Raw genomic sequence first — 15744 nt, 5'->3', positions numbered from 1 at the left:
AAACCCAATGTATGCAGTTCCAAATCCATTCGTACTCACGTTCATCCTTAATACATTCACTCCTATTTACATATCATGCATTCAATTGGGGGCGATGGAGTATTCGATATTCCTCAATTACACATTACACAAATCATACAACTAAACTAATTGAGGGTCAATGGTGTACTCGATATTCCTCCATCATCCTTTACACATATTATACAACTAATCTAATTGAGGGTCGATGAGGTACTCGATATTCCGCTATCGATCCTCTCACATCACACATTCTCGCTAATAAGCATATTCACGCTAATAAATATATTCACTCTCAACACAAACAATCACTATTATCACTATATACAATAGAACAACCCCGTTTCCTCCAAGAATCGGAACGGAGAACTCAATTACTCGCTGCCGTGCTCAAGCACAATTCGCAAATCTGGTGGTATTCCTGTGCGCTCTCTATATGGAGCCAAGCAAATGCCCTCTTCAATCAGGTACATCGACTAACTTTTCTATGCTGTTGGCTTTGGCACAAGACTATCTTTCTACTTATCTTTTTTTCCCCAAACCTAATTGAATAGAAATAACCATCTTCAATTGCTTTAAACTCTGCTTACGGTTTGATCGTGTAATTATTATTTGATAATGCCAGTAGACATTTTATCCCAGAATACTGAAATAATTAGTCTTTCATTATTCAATTTTTGAACGAACTTGACATGGGTTACCCTGAAGAAGACAGCTGAAACAAGCCTGACGGGAAGGATGCGCTGAGATGTTCAATGTTAATTAAAGTTGGAAAACAACAATTTTGATTTTAGTTGAATATTAATAAAAAAGGAGTAAATAAAGATTTTTTTCTTGGTGGAAAATTTATAAAAAATGCTGAAGAGAACGGTTAAACGGCAAGAGTTCTCCTTAAAATTGATTTCTTTTCTCTACAGCATCTCCGCCTTCGAATATTTCAGGGTTACGGAGATTAATTAATCTTAAATGAACATTTTTAGAGAAATTCCCCTATCTCTTGTCTTGAAATTGGAAGTTGGCCTCCTGGGCGCGGAAAATGATAACGGCTCGCTGAAAAGCCCGAGAGCTTTTTCGCATGTGCAGTTGACGCGGTTTTAATATTTCACTTCTTTTCATCGCCCAGATTGAATTGGAGAGTGAAGGAGATTAAAATCCCCGGGGAAAAATCTCTCCATAGATCTAATATTACGTTTTTCTCTATAATTTTATCTCAAAAAGGGCCAGAAGCGTCATTAAAACTGATCACCGCCGCTGTAGCAGTCATCTGAAAATACCTAAGACAAAAGATAAAATGACATTTCCCCGTTTATTTTGCATGGAAGTCTTACGTTTATCTTTTTATCGAACATTTATCACGGCCAAACACTTTATTACGCTATGACGAACACAGACTGGATAATCTGTTCAGGAGAAATGTTCTTCGTGTGCAGGATGATGAACCTGTAGTTTTATCGTTTACAATCATACTGATGGTTGAGCCCATATTCATTTTGTCATTTATTTTGTATGTTTATACCCTTGTATTGGGTTGTCCGGAAAATAATGCAGGATTTTAAGTTTTCATTAAAAAAAATCTATATAAAATATTCTGTTTACGTTTACAGGATTACTTTTGTTTACCTCTGTAGCATTCCGCTACTTGGAAATAATTCAGTCATCCTTATAATGTCAAAGCGAGAATTTCGTACGATTTTCTTTTACGAGTTTAAACTCGGCCGAAGCGGAGCCCAAACGGCTAGAAACATTAACCAAGTCTGGGGCGAGGGTTGTGTTAATGAGTGCACTGTGCAAAGGTGGTTTAAAAAATTTCGGGAGGGAGATTTCAGCCTTGAAGATGAAGAAGGTCGTGGAAGGCCTTCCTCTCTTAATGATGATGTTCTGCGATCAGTGGTGGAAGAAAACCCCAAAACAACTGTTCGAGAACTTGCAGAGCAACTCAAAGTCAGTAAAACGACCGTCGCTGACCACCTCAAGGCGATTGGAAAAGTGAAAAAACTCGAAAATTGGGTTCCACACTCATTAAACGATCGCCAAAAAAATCAGCGCTTTGATGTTTGTGCATCACTTCTTTGTCGAAACAAAAATGACCCATTTCTGGCCAGAATTGTTACATGTGACGAAAAGTGGATTCTCTACGATAACACTAGACGTTCTGGACAGTGGCTCGACAAAGGAGAAGCTCCAATACATTTTCCAAAGCCCCCAACTCATCAAAAAAAGGTAATGGTTACGGTATGGTGGGCTTCATTTGGTTTAATACACTACAGCTTCTTAAATCCTGGCGAAACCATCAATGCTGAATCATACTGTAACCAAATTAATACCATGCATCAGAAATTGGCAGTAATGAAGCCCTCTTTGGTCAATCGGAAAGGGCCCATTTTGTTGCATGACAACGCTCGACCACATGTGTCACGTGTAACGTCACAAAAATTATTGGAGCTTGGCTATGAAACTTTGCCTCACCCACCCTACTCTCCGGACCTCTCGCCTACTGACTACCATTTTTTTAGACACCTGGACCACTACTTACAACACATAATATTCAAAAATCAAACGGAACTGGAAAATGCATTTATTGACTTTATCAATTCTAAAAATTCTGAATTCTACTCAGACGGAATTAATAAGTTACCAACACGTTGGGAGAAATGTATTGAGAGTATGGGAAATTATTTTGATTAAAGAACATTGCTTTAAAGTAACTAGTTTCTTTTTTTTTGTTTAATACCAAAATCCTGCATTATTTTCCGGACAACCCAATAATATCTAAAGATGGCAAATTGCCAGAACGTGTTTGACTGGAAACCAGCATTAGGTTCATCATAGCCTAGCATTATTGGCATAGTCTCCGATCATACTAGTTATGCTAGTGTCTCTGGTTTGGTTTGTCAGACGTGTTCGTTATTTCAAGTCGGGGATAAAAGCAGGCTGAGAACGAACTGTCTCGACTGACATCTCAACAACATACATAACAAATAGAGAGAGAGAGAGAGAGAGAGAGAGAGAGAGAGAGAGAGAGAGAGAGAGAGAGAGCGATGGGGATGATGAACCTGCAGCTTGGCCGTTTTAGTTCATTTTGGTCTTCTTAGTATCCCGTGTTTTGTTTGACATAAGCGTTTTTCTTCATTAAAAGATTTTTGGTCGGAAATGTGAAGGGTAAAAACAAACTACATGACTAAATAGCAAACTGAAGATGTGAAAATGAAACACGCCTTATAGGCCAAAAACCGCAAGACATGGCTGTCGAGCATTATAATTTGTACAGTAATATAATTCAGTGAGTAGAAACATAATTCACAAAAATGTTTCTATATTAACAAAAGATTGGAGACCGATGATAAAGCTGCAGCTTGTTTGGTCCTTTCCTATCATTTTTGTCTTCCTAGTTTCTTGATTTTGCCTGTCAAAAGCGTCCTTATTTCAGTGAGCATTTGGTCAGGTGAAATAAAAGTCGACTGACTAAATAACACGCAGAGATGGTTGATGCTGAACATCGTCTGACACAATAAACTAGACTAGGCTTACCAAAGCAGCATGGAAACGGACAAACTACCCGAAAGTTAATAACACGAATGGTTCTCAATCTTAATGGTTAGTCGGTGTATTAAACAGGTAGAGAATAAACTGACCCGACTGACTAAATAAGTCACACTTACAGATCAATCACCGATGATATCCGTCTGGTAGGATGGTCGTTTCCGATCAACTTGGTCGTCGTAGTCTCATTGGTTTACCAGTTAAATATGCCTTACTTTTAGAGAGCTTTTATTGGTTGGGACAATAAAGTAGCAATAAACGAAGGTAATATTAAACGGAGATGTAAGTAGTGTAATAAAAAACTGACATGACTAAATAACACACTGAAGATGGCGAGAGGTCGAACGCCTCTGACAGGCCAAAAACAGCAAGACCAGGCTAAACATGGTAAAGGGTCCCAGGGATACCAAGAATCGTATGGTTCTTGGTCTTTCATTTGCCGTACAATCCGTCATCTTCATACCATGGTCGGGAATATAAGCAAGCTGAGAACAAACTGATACTAGCGAATAAATTTCAGTAACCGAAAATTAATCACACAAGTTATATATTTTTTATCCTTTTGCCTTAATTTTATGGTAAATCTTGGTTATTTCCCTACTTTATTAACAAAACAGTAATAACAAATAAATTGTGAGATATCTAGAAATCTGCGGGGTGTTGAACCTGCAGATTAGTCGTTTCAAATAATTTTGGTCTGCCAAGTTTCGCCGGTTTTCTCTGTCAGATGCATTCTTCTTTTATGAGGTTTTATTCGATAAAATAGCACAGTAAAGATGGCGTGATCCAAAATCGTGTCTGACAGGCTAAAAACAGGGAGCGAAGGCCGACCTGAACGATCGAAAACGACCAAACTTAATGAACACTTATCTTTAAACTTAGTTAAGTTTTAAGTCAGCACAAATTGTTAATATATATTTTTTCTTTCAGGAAAACAGTTAAACAGAGCAAACGTCAGTTGTTGATAACCTTCTACAAATTCCTAACTGGTAACGACCTTCATTATTACAGTACATTGTACTTATATTTTGTTTAAAACATATTTTATTATCAGAAAAGAATAATATCCATTTTTTGGTTTATTAACAAAATATGAATAATTAAACATAAAATAATGTAACCAGAAGTTTAATCACCTTAAAAGATTGCTAAATTATAATTAATTGCTAAATTATAATTAATTGCTAAATTATAATTAATTGCTAAATTCAGTATAAGATTTATGTTGACATTTTCGTAAGTAATGTGTTTTTTATAATTAATCAATGGTTTTTTTTAAAAATGAAGTATGTAATCAACAGGCGTCGAAGGATATTACATTAAACACATTTGCATAGGCAAAAAATAGTTTAGTAAAAAACTACTAATAAGTACTATGATTTTAGAGAAAATTTATCTTGTTCCCGATAACACTTTTTCACTATTTCCGCACGAAATGACTTACCAATTAAGGATTAACGTTATGTAATTAATGATAATATTAATGTAAAATCTTGGCTTTTCGTTTGTAAATAAATAATTCCATTCACAAAATATTCGAAATATATGAAGAAAATAGGCCGGAAATTTGTCAGTAGTGATAGTGCTATTGGAAGAAAGCTACCCCTACCCGGGAAAAATACCACTTTTGTGGATTCCATAGTTGAATTCGTAATACCGAACACGCTTAACGTTTTGAAAATAATGTCTAGTTTTCGATGTGACCAACAGATGATAACGATTGATAATGAGACGATGAATCTCTTAAAGGATCAATAATTTTGAGAAAATTGCAATTTTCAAAATCTTATTTTACTTACATCATGAGACCTACATTTGTATCAAATATCACATTTCTATTTATACAGGAAGTATAAACAGAATTACAATTTTGATGCTGAGACGACCCCTATCCTTCCCTAAAGTGACATTAATTTTAGGCAAATTGCAATTTTCACCAGTGCCTTATAATTTTGACGGTGAGACTATACTCTCCTCCACTAAAGCGGTACTAATTTTTAGCAAATTGCATGTTTAGATTTTTCCCCTATTTGTTGTATAAAACCTACCTTTTAACGAATTTCATTTTTCTAGCTATTCGGGAAGTATCGTACAATTTTGTTGATCAGGGAGTCTGTTATTAACAAAACTGCAAATTTTGAAATTATCCCCTTTCGAAAATGCTTAATATTAATGGCTCTGAATTGAGGTGTTGAATCGTTCTTTAGGACAAATATTTGTAAATCTGCTTTTTTTCTTCTAATGTGTCTCATTAGTACTTTTATCAACGATCCAACAGGCTTCCTCGAAAGAAAAATATGATCGTATGATGTTCGATAGTAAAAGAGGAGAAGTTTTCAAAGCACGGTCGGAATCGCTATTGCCCCCAGGGAAAATCAGAGAAAAGATTTTCGGCTCCTTCGTCGTCCCTATGTATGAAAAATAAACAAGCATTTATATTTCAAAGAAATTCTAACCGCTTTCCCTACTTTCTCCACCCTTTCGTAACAACATTAAAGGGGGGCTTGGATGAGCCAAATTTAAAAATTATGGTGAAAAAACATCTTTACCATCTTTTTTATTCCATTCCAAATATCAATGTTTTACCATAAATATATTTGGTTAATGTTTTTAAATTTATTAGATCCAAATCTTTTATTACATTTAATTAAAGTTCGACTTAATTTAGATATTAGAAAGTATCTAATGTAGCTAATATTCTTGTGAGATTTCTTGAGGCTTGACTATTGTAATTGTGGTTTGGTCGTTTTCGATCATTCCTATCTGCCTAGTACGGCGGTTTTGGTATTTTGCCTTCTTCAGAAGTCGATCGGGGATATAAGCTGGACGAGAAGACAACTAGCAGGATTTAAATGGGGAAAGATCAAGAACCAGGCTGTTCATATAGCTTGGTCGTTTCCAATCATTCCGGTCTGCAAAACCTCGCTAGTTTGGTCCGTCTGTCGTTCGGCGTTTAACCATTTTAATGAGCTTTCATTGGGCACGAATATAAAGTGAAAACAAACTGATACGACCAAATAACACACTGAAGAAGGTGAACAAAAAACAGCAAGACTGGTCAGGCCAGGCGATAAGAACCGACCAAACTCCACCAACCGGTACCACGAATGGTTCTTGGGTCTTTCAGATGGCCGGTTGGGGATATAAGCAGGGTGAGAACAAATTAACGCGACTTATTAAATAATTAACACTTCAATCCCAATCATTGAAAATAAATTTTAGAATCGGTCTACCTTACATTTATGTTTTATATCTTTGTTACTTTTATGTTTATATCTTCGCCTAGATATACCATCTATTTCACTAAATAAATAAGTAACACTCACAGTCCAGTCACTGAAGATTTCCGTTTTGTAGGATGGTCGTTTCAGTCATTTTGATCTTCCTAGCCTTACTGGTTTGCAAGTTAGATATGCTTTACTTCTAGTGAGCATTTATTGGTTGGGACTGTAAAGTGGCAATAAACGAAGATATTGTTAGTCGGATATGTAATAGAGTAAGAAAAAACTGATACCATTAATAAAACACGGAAGATGGCGACAGGCAAAAAAAAAGTAGTAGTAGTAGTAGGAGTAAGAATGGTTCTTGGCCTTTAAGAGCGTTAGGCATTTTTCACGTATAGTGGTTGCTCAGAGATATAACCAGGATGAGAACAAACTGACAGGAGACTGTGAGATCTCGTCTTGGGGTCTGCAGGGTGATGAACTGATAGCTTGCTTGTTTTAGATCATTTCGGGCTTCTGCGTTTCGCTGGTCTTGCGTAGCATACGCGTTCTTCCTTTATTGAGGTGATTTGTTCGGAGATTTAAGCAGGGTAAGAAAAACTGACATAACTAAATAACAAACGGAAGATGGCGAGATGCTGAAACACTTCTGATAGGAAAAAAACAGCAAGACTTGGGGCCAAGAACAGTTGGCTCTTGGACTTTCAGTTGCACAGTATATCTTCTTCATTCCATGGTCGGTAATGTAAGCAGGCTGAAAACAAACTGAAACGAGTGATTACATTTCACTCATCCCAACATTAACCACTGAAGTTATATATTTTTTTGGCCCTTTTGCCTTAATTTTAATCTTGACTATTTTTCTACGTTATTAACAAAACAGTTTTTTTTATTTTTTTTTTATTACATTTATTTGGTATTTACAACTACAAGTGATGTATTAAGTAAATATGTTCGTATATGTTGAATTATCATTTGAGGCTCTTGTAGGAGAAGTTGCCCTTTCACACTGATATCTTGTTCAGTCTTCTCACAATGAGAAGGTCTCGGGGCCACTTTCGCTTCAATGTTGGAAGTGATAAATTTCGTACGAATAGATTACTGTGTGTGTTCAGTGATTGATGAAATTTTTTATATCGGGTTTTGATGAGTTCATGTACAAACGGGATGTGTAGGTCTTTATGGATAGTGTAATTTGAAACGTAAAAAGGAGCATTTATAATTTGACGGAGAATTTTATATTGGATTGTTTGGAGACGCTGGGAATTGGAATCCTTGGTTGAGCCCCACACTTCACAACCGTACACCCAGAGAGGTCTTATCATTGTCTTGTAAATTAAAAGTTTATTTTCAAGGTCTAATTTTGATCGTGAGTCGAGTAGTCTGTTTAACAATTTATAACGTCGGTTTGTTTGCTGTCTTTTCAGTCTTGTATGGGGATTCCAAGTCAGTCGTTTATCCATGAAAAGTCCAAGATAACGCACAAGGTCAGTAGTAGGCAATGGAATTCCATTTATACTCACCGCAGAAGGTAAAATTGATCTGTGTGCTTTTTGTTAGGTTTACCTTTATTCTCCACTTTGTGAACCATATTGTTAATTCATTCAGGTTTGATCTAAGTGTTTAGTGTTAATTGAGGGGTCCGAATTGCATGTAAGAATCGCTGTATCATCAGTGAATGTGTGTGTCGAAATGTTAACATGTGTAGGAATATCTGCAGTATATGTAAAATAGTAAAGGGCCAAGTATGCTTCCCTGAGGAACGCCCTCCCTTATGCGTATATAAAGTGAGAATTCAGTTCCCTGACGAACTCGACAAAATCGATCCGTCAGATAAGATCTCAGTATAAGATAGTACGTATGAGGGAGGATGTTTCTCGGTTTCCAAAGCAAGCCCGAGTGCCAGACTCGATCGAAGGCCTGTTCTAAATCAAGAAAGACACCCAGGCAATGCTGTTTTTGTTCGAGGGAAGAGGCTATATTGCCAACAACACGTTGTAATTGTTGAGTTGTCGAGTGAAATGTGCGGAACCCAAACTGATGATCTGGAATAATATTAGAATTTTCAATTATTGGCAGTAATCGTCGGAGAAGTAGTTCTTCTAGTATTTTGGCAAGGATAGAAAGGAGACCAATGCGTCGATAGGAATTTGGAAGATCTGAAGGTTTATTTGGCTTATGAATCATTTTAATTATAGAGAACTTCCATTGCAATGGAAAATATGTGGTCCTGAGTACAGCGTTGTAGAAGAATAGTAAGCCTCTATGGGGCAAATTTTGTAATATTTGTTTTGTAATTAGATCATAACCTGGAGCTTTTCGTGAAGGTAGTTGTTTAATAGTGTGTTGTATGTCTGATGGAGTAAATGCTTTAGGAGGATAAGAGAGTTGCAAGGGGACATTCAAGTCGTGTTCAATGTTAAGCTGATGGTCATGATCAAGTATGTCATGGTGTGCAGTAAAAATTGTGGAAAGATGCTCTATGGAATTAAGAGACATTTTGAAGTCTGCGAGGTGATTAACCTGTCCGCCAAGACAAGGGTGGTAGGAACCGACAAAACTACACGAACCGTAATACCACGAATGGTCTTTCAGACTGGTTAGGCATTTCTTACCTTAATAGTGGTAGTTCGGAGTTATAAGCAGAGAGAGAACAAATTGACACGACAGAAAAAATAACTTATAAACAAACCGCTAATGATGTCGAAATGCACCAAATGGCTGCACTTATAAATGCAAGACGGAAAGCCTGTTATAGTTTTCTCGATGTTCCAACGAATAGGACGTAAAAACGAGAAAACGCACTAGCCAACAATTCACAAACCCACCACTGAAGGTGGCGAAATTTCGATATGTGTCTGACGTCCAAAACAGCAAGGAAGAACCGGAGTTATTAGAAATAACCTAACCCTAGCTAATTTCATGTAGTTTTTAATGAATATATTTTCTATCGGATTTTTTACATTTAAACAATTTGAACTAATATATTTCGCATTATTAGACATTAACATCAGTTAACAAAATTGTGTGGATACTCCATTTCCCTTCATCTCCCAGTTCTTGATTATAGGCAGAAGGGTCGATGTTTCGACTTTTAGGTTATAAATAAAAGAATCAAATTATTGTAATGTTTAAACACATAGATTTTGTATAACATTTTTGGGGTGCAATATAATTTTGATTACACAAACGCATATACTAAGTCATGAAATCACTAACGTCAAATAGCTGAGTAACTTGGTACAATTTTATCTTTTATTAAGCCTTAATTTATTAATTTTACCTTAAGTGATTATCAGTCAAAATACCAAATTCAAAAATCAAATAACCTTTTTTAAATGAATATATTATTTTAATGGATAATATTAATTTAAAATGACTACACACTTTCCTGTTGCTGCTAATCTTCAAACCGATAGCCGTCATCTGTCACTTCTTGAGTACCCAAAAATCCTTGTAGTCTTAATAGTTTAAAAAAACAAAAACAAAGTTTCTCTATAACTGCACTCTATAAATGTACTGGAAATTTCAGTATTACAATCTACAAGAATCTTATTTTGATCCTTCAATCAGTTCAATTAAAGCGTGAAGTGACTAATGTCGAACGGTTGACTCACATCCACCGAAATGTTCAAGATGAAGAACTACAATAGAATAGATGCGATTCGAAGTCGTAATTGGCCAATGAACTTGTTCGAAAAGGAACTCAGGTCAAACGGATAGTCAAACGCTTTGAAAAACGTGAATAAAAAGTAAAATTTCCCATTTTGCTGCAAAGCATTTACGTTAATATTAACATATTAAGATAAATTCAATCGTAATTTCCGTTAATTTATCGTTTTTTATTCGTAAACTAGAAAATTCACGTTCAAATTTTTAACTGTAGTTTGGTATACATATTGTAATATTTAAATATAAAAATAGTTGAAAAATCGTACGATCAAATCATAATAAAATTAGAGGCGTAAAAACTATCAACTGCTGATTTATTGCATACCATAAAAGAACAAAAAACGACGAAGGAGGGAAAAACCCACCTACAATTAATATATGATCTAATAAAAGAGATCCTAGAGAAGAAAGAGCAATGAACGAGAAAAAAGGGGAAAATCGTAGGAAAGACAGTGTAGGAAGTTGTTTAGAAACTTATAAAAATAAAAATAGAAAAGGGCAATTGCGGTAACAGACCTCTTCAGTGTGCTATCTGCATCTACGAGCAAGCGACAGGCGTAATTTTAAATTAAAAATTACTAAAAATTTATCGGAAACATGGAACTTAAATGGAAAGGTCGTTAAAAACGTAAAGGTCAAGTGTAAAATCAATCCATTCAAGTAGTCATAATTGATCGTATTAATTTATTTTAATTAATTATACTTTTTATCTAAGGTCTTAGTTAAGAAGGACGTGGGTTAAAAACCCGCTCGTGACATTACTTTTTTATCTTAACCAAGGCCTTAGATAAAAAGTATAATTGATTTAAAAATGTAAAATCAATGAGAATCCCACTAGCCGAGCGGTTGGGGCGTCCGATTCGTATTTGGCACGCTAGCGGTTCTGGTTTCGAATCCCGGCAGAACCCATGATTTTTCAGTTTACTAAGTATAAAAAATATATTGCAAAGGTGTCGTCCATGTCACCCAAACAAATGGGAAGTTGGTTGCTAAGCCCTCCCGTATGACAGGACTTTTTTGGAGCTTTCGGTTGAACCGTAGTGATCAAGTCCTTAAACCTGTATTTCTTTTGATATTGTGTCCTAGAGTAGTTGGTAGTGTGGTTTAAGAGAATTTTAATTTTTAATAATCACAAGGTAATTTTAATTAAAAAATACTAAAAATTGGTGTGAACCATGGACCTTAAATGGAAAGTCTTTAAAAACTATTCGAATCCCAGTAATAACATGGAATAAGATTGTTTATAAAGTGGTTTGACTCCTCGTCCGCAACCCCTATTGGATAACTAGACGTTAACTGTATGACAGGAAGTACTTTACTGTAAAATCAGTGGTTTTTTTAAGATTAGGGTCTTTAACAAAACAATACAGAAAAACATGGAATTGAGTTGCCGGTTGGTGGTCCCCAAAAGAATTAGAAAAAAAGAACAAGAATCGGACGAGAAAATTTACAAAAGTGTGAAACAACAAGAAAAATGTAGAAAGAAATAGAAGAGTAATAAAAATGTTTATTCTTGTGAATTTATATTATATATTTTTGTGTTTATTAGTTTTAGACCACAGACTTAATAAAAAATATAATAAAATTAAAAAAAAAATTTGGTGATAAAGCTACCACTGTCTTATGCCAAATTACGTTTGTTATTGTTTTGTAGTTAAGGCTAATTAATAATTTTATTATAAAAGCAATTAATGGATCTATGCACAGGATAGTTTATAGGCACGGATTGTTATCTGTAAATTGGAACAAATTGACCCTGAAACTACACAAAAATTCTTGTACAAAAAAGAAAGCGTAACACGATGCCTCATTTTAGTTACGACCTGTTATTGCCAAAGAGTTCACGAAATAAGGACGTGAGCTGCGATTTAAATAAAATTACGGGGTCACAGGGATTTTCACGTCTTCCCCCAAGAAGCTATTTCCTGCCGATTTCCACCGCTCGGACCTTCTTCAAGCCAACAAAAACTTGCAACGAAGAAAATCGAGCCAACGAATCGTTTTCCAGTATAATTTTAATTAATAGAATATAATTATTCAATAATCATTTGGATGATAATATTCAAACGAGAGTTTTTTTAAGTTATTCTTTTGGAAAGTCGTTTCTTCATTTTCCGATTGTTGTCTTACAGAATCGAAACCTGTAAAAAAGCCAACGTAGGACTTATTTCCTACCACTCCAGATGACGGTCTATGAAAAAGAAGAGCAAATACTGCTGAAAGGCAAAACCTGTTATTTGTGTAACGGAAGGATTTTCGGGGCTTAACCCACGTAGTTCGAATTAACCTCGTTAGCCGAGATAATTGTCAAGCGGTATTCGGATATTATGTAATAATCAGGAACGAATGTTAACCTATATACATTTTGGTTTATAACTGGGTTATCTTTAATTTTGTCTGGCAGACGATAAGTGCCAGAATATTTTCCGTTATTAACATTTTCCATCTTTGAGGTAGTACTGTCTAAATAAGATTTTTTTTTATCTCGGAGAGAGAGAGAGACTCTGCTAGCTCTAAGCTCTAAACACTTATGGATGGTCTGCGGATTTACACCCTCGGAGGGAGGAATTTTAAACAGATCCTTTTCTATTTTCGCCGAAGCCCTATAAATAGAGACACGGGACTTCGGTTTTGCGGTTTCATTTGTCCAATCGGGCCTTGTTTAGCCAATAAATTTTAAAAAAATCTGTCCAAATTGGTCCGGAAAATGCATTTTCCACACCTTTGAACACCTAGACACAAAGAATCTTTTAGTTAAAATAAATGAATAAATATTTAATAAAAATCAAACTTTTAAAAATTGATAGTAAAATAATTAAAAAATAAACAACATCATAGGTTTATTAAAACGTCGGGAATAAGGCCTATTTAAAAAAAAATAAAAATAAATAGTACTTTTGTCAAGCTATCGAAGAATATATCATTTTCATCAGGACTATTATTAATAATTCTCAACGTTTCACACACAGTGCATTTCTAAAAATTATTATCTTAAAACGATCATTTTTATCATATCATCCATATCATCAGTGAGTTGACAGTGGAAGTAGATCTATAACTCGTCTATTTTATGTTATAAATTATAACTAAAAATAATAATCAATTATATCAATGATATGATGATATTAAATGATATATTCAAAACTACCTAGTTTATACTTTCTGAAAAGTAAAATTTGTCTTTAATGGATCAAACATATCGTCCACTTAAAATGCCAAAGTTTCAGGGGAATTTAAAATGAATACTCATAGAAGACGGGTCATCCTCACCCGACTAAGAATAAGCCATGAGAGGTTGACAAACGGACATTTACTTTTGGGCCAAAACCCGCGTCCGGCAGAGAAAGGTTGCTAGATGGTGCCCATCTAATTGAAGCCAAATTCCTTGGCTCCTTTTAGAGAGTGACATAGGAATGCTACCAGACATGCGTTCCCGATTTACTCATCGTCAACAAGACAAGAGGATCTTTAACGTCCGCACCTGACCTATTCGGCCTTATCGGACGCTTTGATTCTCAAGATGAGAGCTGACGCACTTCTGCATACGACGGAAAAGTGTTACCGCCGCAGCATTGGTGTAGTGGTGTCCCGGCCCCTAAGGGTCAGTAGCCACGCTCTCCGCTTGTCCACTCCGAAGGGTCGGGCCTGCATTGTGCGTCAGGTCGTACGCCGCACGCGAGGGGCTAACGGGCCGAAATACATCAGCCCGTCCCCCCCTCGCGTACTCCCTAGATAGAGAAGGCGACTCTATCTCTCTGAGTGTAGAGGCTCCTCCAGCGTAGAAACTTTCGGGAACGCCCCGACAGCGGTTTACGGATTATAAAGTGGGATTGCTACCCACCCCCTAGATGAGCACTGTCTACGGACAAAGGTCTCTTATCGAGCTCAGCCTACACCTGTTGCACGTAATCGAGGGACGCCATAGGTGGTCCGATCCTTCGCTTCCCCAAGGGACCCCTCCGGTCATACGCACAACAATGCAAAGCATACTCGTCAGAAACTGCCGATTCCACTACCCTTTTCCAATCGCTTACTCACGCATTCGAGGGACTGTAGCATGACCATGACGTCCTCAACGCTTACATGCTGTCGTCCGGTCGCAACGTCTCCCGTGAGGACCAGGTTTAATACTTTGGCCATGCGCAAATTCATGAAAGGTCCCAGGTAGAAGACAGCCTCTGTCTAAGTTCCCGCCAGGGGCGTCACCACAAGCCACCACGAATCCGTTCCCAATGTGACAGAGGGCCGGATTCTGGAACATTTCTGTCACCCCGTGGTACAGATGGCCATACAACCGTCCCCCGTCTTTGCAGACAGGATCTGGTGCACTGGCCCTCGTGTGACTCTGCTAAGGCACCCGACGTCCCTGCCGACCCTGAGGCCGACATAAGACAGCTTGTGCTTTAGAGAGGTTGCCACGCCCTCAAGGCTACACCATTATTTTGTGCCTGGATACCCCCCTCGTAACCAAGGGTTAGGAGGGGTCACAGGATAGAATGAAGGAATTCGGATTGAGAAACAGGGCCGCGGAAGAGAACATGAGGTGAGCCGTTTCGGGGTCTCGAGTCTCAACCGCACTATACCACCCGTCGTCGCCGTGGTTCCACATAGAGTGGGCCATGACTCCCAGGGTGGGAATGCTACCAGACATGAGAATTGTTCTTGAGCAAGGCGACAAGTATCTGGTTCCCCAGTTCATGGCTATGTATTAGCAGGAATGTGTAGTTTTAAGATGGCTGATGACGGAATGTTGAGTACCCATCAATCCTCAATTAGGTTTATTATGTAATAGCTGTAAAGGGTGAAATAGACGTAGATGTATTAGTCGGGGTGTAATGTACTGCGCCTTTTAAGAGCTTTCGTATCCCCCGTTTGTACCAATAACACACCGTGAGTCCTATTTCATCAAGGAACTTGATTAATAGGCCCGGTTTCAGTAGTGGAATTTCTTCTACAGTCATATTGAACATCCCAAAACACTTTCTCCTGCGGGCAAGTGTAGCTCCACTGTTTGTTAATAGGTGTGTTGGTGTCTCCTCTGCTTCTTTGCACCAATCTTATTTAAATGACCATTTAGTTTGCAGTGTCTTGTTAGGATTCGCACTATTTTTCTGCTTGTAAAGGTTGATGGAGGAATATCGAGTACTTCACCACTCTAATGAGTGAATGGTATGAAAATATGTATTTAAGGGTGAATGAGAGTGTGCGTGAATTTAGGAAGATTGCGTTGGGGTATGACTTAACTGTTGATAGCTCTTGGAACCCAACCTCGTTGACTGGACAGATAAGA

At 37.0% G+C, this 15744-nt stretch overlaps 1 long non-coding RNA gene across 2 annotated transcripts in view; it reads left to right on the top strand.

Annotated features, from left to right (window-relative positions):
• Positions 1-15744, top strand: part of LOC112127941 — a 75134-nt gene that overhangs the window by 38561 nt on the left and 20829 nt on the right. For both annotated transcript variants that reach the window (XR_002910788.1, XR_002910787.1), the window contains exon 2: positions 4489-4547. This is a non-coding gene — a long non-coding RNA (uncharacterized LOC112127941). The remainder of the gene's footprint in view (positions 1-4488; positions 4548-15744) is intronic.

This window comes from Cimex lectularius, unplaced genomic scaffold, assembly GCF_000648675.2.
Source record: "Cimex lectularius strain Harlan isolate CLEC.00 unplaced genomic scaffold, Clec_2.1 scaffold400, whole genome shotgun sequence".
NCBI classification, from domain to species: domain Eukaryota; kingdom Metazoa; phylum Arthropoda; class Insecta; order Hemiptera; family Cimicidae; genus Cimex; species Cimex lectularius.
The sequence above is the reverse complement of the archived record's forward strand: the minus strand, read 5'-3'. Positions and strand labels throughout refer to the sequence as shown.